Source organism: Mesocricetus auratus, unplaced genomic scaffold (genome assembly GCF_017639785.1).
Source record: "Mesocricetus auratus isolate SY011 unplaced genomic scaffold, BCM_Maur_2.0 Super-Scaffold_6730, whole genome shotgun sequence".
Lineage (NCBI taxonomy): Eukaryota > Metazoa > Chordata > Mammalia > Rodentia > Cricetidae > Mesocricetus > Mesocricetus auratus.
This window is the reverse complement of record NW_024429184.1, coordinates 87,891,942-87,898,284: the sequence shown is the minus strand read 5'-3', so window position 1 is coordinate 87,898,284 and position 6,343 is coordinate 87,891,942.

The following is a 6,343-nucleotide window of genomic DNA, read 5'->3' as shown; positions in this document are numbered from 1 at the left end:
AAAGGGGGAGGGGCAGAGTCAGAGGGAGAGCTGTCAAAGGAGATTGAGATACAAGTTAGCAAAATGCAGTTTGTGGGCCTTATTTGATGAAGATTCGGTTTGATACAAAGAAACTTTTTTGTTACATTTACTTATCCCACCCTCTCCACCCCCACCCGAGTGTACCTGCGGACACCACAGCAAACCATTGGTGCAAAAATGGACAATTTACCAGTGATTCTCTTCTTACCAGGGATCAAACTTGGGTCATCAGACTTGGCCTTTATCCATAAAACAATCCTAGGGTTCCAAATCAAGCTTTTTTATTTTTAAAACATTCGTGAGAAAATTGGGAAATACAAACATAGGCTGGATGCTAAATGATATTGGAGAATTATTAATTATCTTGCTATTAATCCGGCTTAATTAAATTTTTGGTTGTGATTTTGGTTTTGGCTTCTGTTTGGTTTTTTTGTTTTGTTTTGTTTTGATTGAGACAGTACAGTGCCTTGCTTTTTAGTCCAGGCTGGCCTTGAACCCACAATCCTCAGCCTCAGGAACAGAAGAATCATAGGTATACACCACTGAACTCTCCTTTCAGTCATATTTTCCTCAAGTCCCTATCAAAGAAGGACACCAAAGTGCTTACATGCCAATAACAGGATTTTTGAGGTTTGGTTTCCTAGTAAATTTTGTAGTTTGCCATTAGGGGGCAAGTTAAAGAAGGAGAAACAACACAAGCACCACGCTTAACACTGAAGAAGGCTGCATGGACACTGATGGCAAAATCAAGACCCCAAAAAGATGCCCAGATTCCAGACTCTATGGATATGCTACCTTCATGGCAAAAAGACCAGTAAGATGGTCAAGGTGAAGGCCAGGGGATGTGGAAATCCAGCTAGATGGACACAATTCCATCCTTTGGAGCCAATCTCAAGTCAAGAACCTTCTCCAGCCTTATGTGTGTTGGGGTGGTGGTGGCTGTAAGAAGAATAGTGGAAGGAAGGAAGGAAGGAAGGAAGGAAGGAAGGGAGGGAGGGAGGGAGGGAGGGAGGGAGGAAGGAAGGAAGGAAGGAAGGAAGGAAGGAAGGAAGGAAGGAAGGAAAAGATGGACTGACTGTATTTACTGAAGATGCAAGAAAAGTTGTGTCTAAATTCCAGTCTAAAACTGTGTCCTTTTTCTCTTTGGAATTATGGAACCAGTAACAAGATCCAGCCCCAACTTAGCAGCAGAGGACACTCTTTACTCTTGGCCAAGAATAAGAGAAAGGGGCTAGAGAGAGGCTCAGTGGATAGCAGTGCTTGCTGTGCAAGCATGAAGCCTAAGTTCAAATCCCCAGCACAGCATAAAAAGTCAGGCATGACTGTTTGTACTTGTACCTCCAGCATTGGGGCTAGGACAGGTAGATACCAAGAGCTCACTGGCAAGGTGAAATGAGAAAGTTCTGCCTCATTAAGAGACCCTGCTCAAAAAACAAGGAGGAGAGTGACAGAGACACTGAACATCTTGCTCTGGCTTCTGAATGTGTGTGCACTTGCACACTCATGCTTCTAAATGCATGTGCACCGACACACTTACCTGCATGCACCACATACAACAAAAGAATAAGAGAAGTGGGCCTTGTGTGGTCATGTATACTTGTAATCCCAGCACTTGGGAGGTGGCAGCAAGAGAATCAGGAATTCAGGGTCATCTGTGTTACCTAGGATCATGCCATCATGCAATGCTCCTCCGGCTTAATTAAATGATGACAGCTGAAAAAATTTGATTTTCAGAAGTGAAGTAACTCGTTTCTATAGATTTCCCCACCCTGTGGACTCCCAGGATGGCCACCACAAAAGATGTGTATCTGTCACCTGACATTCTTTAACTGCCACACACTGGTTACCACTATCTCCTCCCCTCCTTCCTCTAAAACCTATAAGGAAGGGGCACATGCACACCCAACTCTGTCACATGTGTCCAGACTCTCCTCAGAGCCCCACCAAGCTGCTGTCTGCCTGTCTGTCTATGGCACTAACATCTCTCCTAACAAATCTTTTATAAAAAGGGAAATCAGTCTCAGTGACTCCGTGGAACCAGAAACCCAAAATGTTTTCATCTTCAATAGCACAAGAAGTCCAGGCCAGCCTGGAGAACAGAAATGGGAAGCAGGCTGATAAATCAACTGCTTAAGCCCCACAAATAAGCAGGTTACAGCCAGAGAGGAAAAAGAAAAAGAAAAAGAAAAACTCAGGGTGTTGGCTAGGCTAATGTCTGGGAGGAACGTTCATATCTAAGGATGGGTTGAGATATTTTTCTGGGACTCATCACACTTCTATAGTTTTCCCAAGTCAATGTAAAGGCAGTTGTCAGCTGTCATGACCCTGGAGGGGATGTTATTTAGCATACAGATGAAAATATGGTAAAATTAGAGATAATCTGATGCCACTCTGGCAACTGGCCCAGCTGGTCTCAGTCAACCACTGGAGGAGAGACTTCAAGACATACCACATCCTGTCCTCAAATGTATACAAGAAGCTGGCCAGTCAGGATTAGGCTAGGGTAAGAACCATAGGACTTGAATGAGATGCACTCCCATAGGCTCATATGTTTGAATACTTGGTTCTCAGTCAGTGCTGCTGTTTCTTAAGGCCATGGACCTTTTAGGAGGTGGAGCCTTGATGGAGGAAGCCTATCACTGGAGGAGGGCTTGGAGGGTTTATAGCCTGTGTCCACTTCCTGTTTTCTCTCTGTGTTTCCTGCATGCTGATAAAATGTCAGCTTCCTGACGGCCAGGCCAGCCTCATGATCCTGCTGCCACGCCTCCCTCCCCATGATGGACTAGACCCAGAAGCACCCCCCCAAAAATAAAACTCTTTCTCCCCTAGGTTCCTTTGAGTCAGGGTCTTCTATCCAACAGCAGAAAAGGACCTGATACAAGCCACAGGCCTGGGAGTGCACAGGTTACACCCCTTCAGCTGGAAAATATGAGGACATGGAGACTCACGGAATCCCTAAGGGCCCCACAACCAGTTTTGGTTCTGTTAGACTTATTGGACTCCTAACCTACAGAACTGTATTTAACCAACGGTAAGAAGATTAATTTGTGTTATTTGGAGTAGGGCATTTAGGACCATGGGCAGGGCCCTGGGTTCAATTGAGCCCCATGCTGAAGAAGAAGAAAAAAAAAACTATATTGTTAAAAGTCATTGCATTGGTAGTTGTCCTAGTTGGTTTTCTATTACTGTGATTTAAAAAAAACAAAAACATGACCAAGGCAGCTTTATGGGAAAAAAAGTTATGGCTATGGTTCAAGGGAGATGAGAGTTCAATAAGGATGGGCGGGAGGAGGAGGAAGCTGGGAGACCACATCCTCAACGGCAAGCAAGACAGAGAACTGAAAGACAATGAGGCTGCATACACCCAAGGTCCATCCCTAGTGACACTTCCTTCAGCAAGGCCCTACTTTCTAAACCTCCACGGTGTCACCAGCTAGGAGCCAACTGTTCAACCTGAGAACTGTGGGCATATTTCTCATTCAAACCACCACGGTAGTTCTTAGCTGAAGCCCGCGAAAGAAGATGCTGCAAGCATTTGCTGACTTCTACCTTCATATATATCTAAGGTGTTTTGTTTTCTTCCTAGCAACCTAAGAAATACTTCTGTTGTTTGTTTTTCGAGACAGGGTTTCTTTGTGTAGCCTTGGCTGTCCTGGAACTCTCTCTGTAGATCAGGCTGGCCTCGAACTCACAGACATCCACCTGCCTGTGCCTCTCGAATGCTGGGATTAAAGGTGTGAAGCAGAAATACATTTTCAAAATACTTCATTTTTACCTGAAGGGTAGGCCCAGCGTAACATGGGGCATGATACATTTAACTTAAAAGGGAATTTTATGCCATGATACTTTGTAAAAGAAAGTTTAAGTAATAAAGTAGCATTTATTTTCAGTTACAAACATTTAAAAAAAATAGTGTGCACCTCCATTAAAGATGGCTTATCTAGGCTGGTTTCTGTCAAAATCTTCATTCTAAACCTCCAAGAATGTTAACAGGGGGCTGGAGAGGCTGCTCCGTGGTTTAGAGCACTTATTCTTGCAAATGACCCAGGATCAACTCCCAGCACCCACATAGTGGCCCAAAACCGGCTGTGACTCCAGCTCCAGGAAACTCAATGCCCTCTTCTGGCTTCTGTGGCCATATACATACATGCAAGCAAGACACCCATATACATAAAATAATAAAAATTAGTTTTAAAAAAGAAGCCGATGGTGAGACAACATAATTCTCACATCACAGAAACAACTGACTCTAAGTCAGTGGTTCTCAACCTGTGGGTCACAACCCCTCTGTGGGTCAAATGACCCTTTCTAAGACCATTGGAAAACACAGATATTTACATTATAATTCATAACAGTATCAAAATTACAGTTATGAAGTAGCACTGAAATTAATTTTATGATTGGGGATCACCATAGCTTGAGAAACTTTATTAAAGGGCCACAGCATTAGAAAGGTTGAGAACCACTGCTCAAGTAAATATATAACTGTAAATAATAATAATGATAAAAATAAATTCTTAAAATACTGCCAACATTTACAAAAATGCTCTTCCTACCGGCATATATAACCTGAAAAACCAGATTAGAAAGCTAACTAAAATGCATAGGAATTTTTAAAGAGCGTTATCTCCATGCTTCAGCTGGAGTACTTGTCTAGCATCCACCCTGGGTTCAACCACCAGCACCACATAAAGCCAGGTATGTTTGAGGAATGTCTACAATCCCAGCACCTCTGCAATCCCAGAAGATGGAGAAAGCCGGAGGGTCAGAAGTTCCAGGCCATCCTCAGCTACACAGTAAACTCAAGGTCAGTGTGGGATACATGTGCCCCTTTTTAAAAAAAATAATAATAATAAACATTTTTAAGTCTTCCAAACCATGTGAAGGTAGAACAGTTTAAATGGTTCCCAGGGGCTGAAAGCATGGCTCAATGGTAGAGCATTAACCTAACATGTTCCAGACCTCAGGTTCCATCCCCTGCAACACACACACTATACATTTTGTAGAATTAGCTCAGTTGGTACAGTGCCTGATTTCTAAGCCTGAGAACCTGAATTTAAATCTCCAAACCCACATCAAAAAGCTAAGCACCTTGGCACACACTTGTAAGCCCAGAGTTGGGGAGACAGAGACAGAAAGGTCCCTAAGACTTGCTGGCCAGCCAGCTTAGCTTACCTGGCAAGTTCCATGCCAGTGAGACCCCCTATCTCAAACTATCACACCAGCTCAGGTTTGCTTTCTGAGCTTAGTGTTGTGCCCAGCCTCCAGCAGAGGAGGTTCTTACTTCTTCAGGCAGTAGGTAAGAATAAGGGATGGCTAAGTGTCCGGGCACAAATGGAACAGCTGTGTCACTGCCCCCAAGGCTTAGGGAACATCCCAGAAGCTGGGGTGGTGGAGAGCGTAACAAAAAAAAAAGTGTCTTTCTGATATGCAGCCTTTGTGCTCAGGAACATAGTGCAGCTGCAGCTTCTGAATATGCCTTGCACAAGTCTGGGCTGGATGAGGGAGGAGCCCTTGAGACTACTGACAGTTAACATTGCTGAGGAAGAGGGGTGTCATTTTTCTCTGTGGTATAGTCACAGATAAGCTGGGCCTGTGCCCTTGAATAATGTCCCACCCACACTCAGGCGAGTGACTGATTAAACTCAGTGGGCCACATGCAGAAAGAAGAAAGGAAGTAGGAGGGGACACGTTGAGAGCTTGCACGCCGGAGGGGAGGAAGGGGGCACATGAGAGGAGGGGGGTGTGGAATAACTAAAATTCGTTTTAAAAAGAGGATGGTGCCTGAGGCACAGCCACTGAAGTTGACCTAGAGAGGGAGAGAGACAGAGACAGAGAGAGAGGGAGAGGGAGAAGGGGAGAGGGAGACGGAGGCAGGACATGATTGTGAAACTTTCCTACAATAAAAGCATGTCATAAAGACATACCCACCCACCAACACATCCATCAGAAATGTGTATGTATGCTTGCATGTACACATGGGCTCTGGGGATTATGCCCAGTACACTGGACCATGGTAAGGAATTATTAACTTCTATTATTGAACTACAACTTAAGTCCCTAACCTCTTTTTTTTAATTATTTTATTTTTTTAAAAGATTTATTTATTTATTACATATACATGCCAGAAGAGGGCACCAGATTGAATTATAGATGGTTGTGAGCCACCATGTGGTTGCTGGGAATTGAACTCAGGACCTCTGGTAGAGCAGTCAGTGCGCTTAACCTCTGAGCCATTTCTCCAGCCCAGTCCCTAACCTCTTATTTCAAAACGAGTTTAAAGAAATGCAGAGAATGATTGAAGCTAAAAGAAAACAAAACA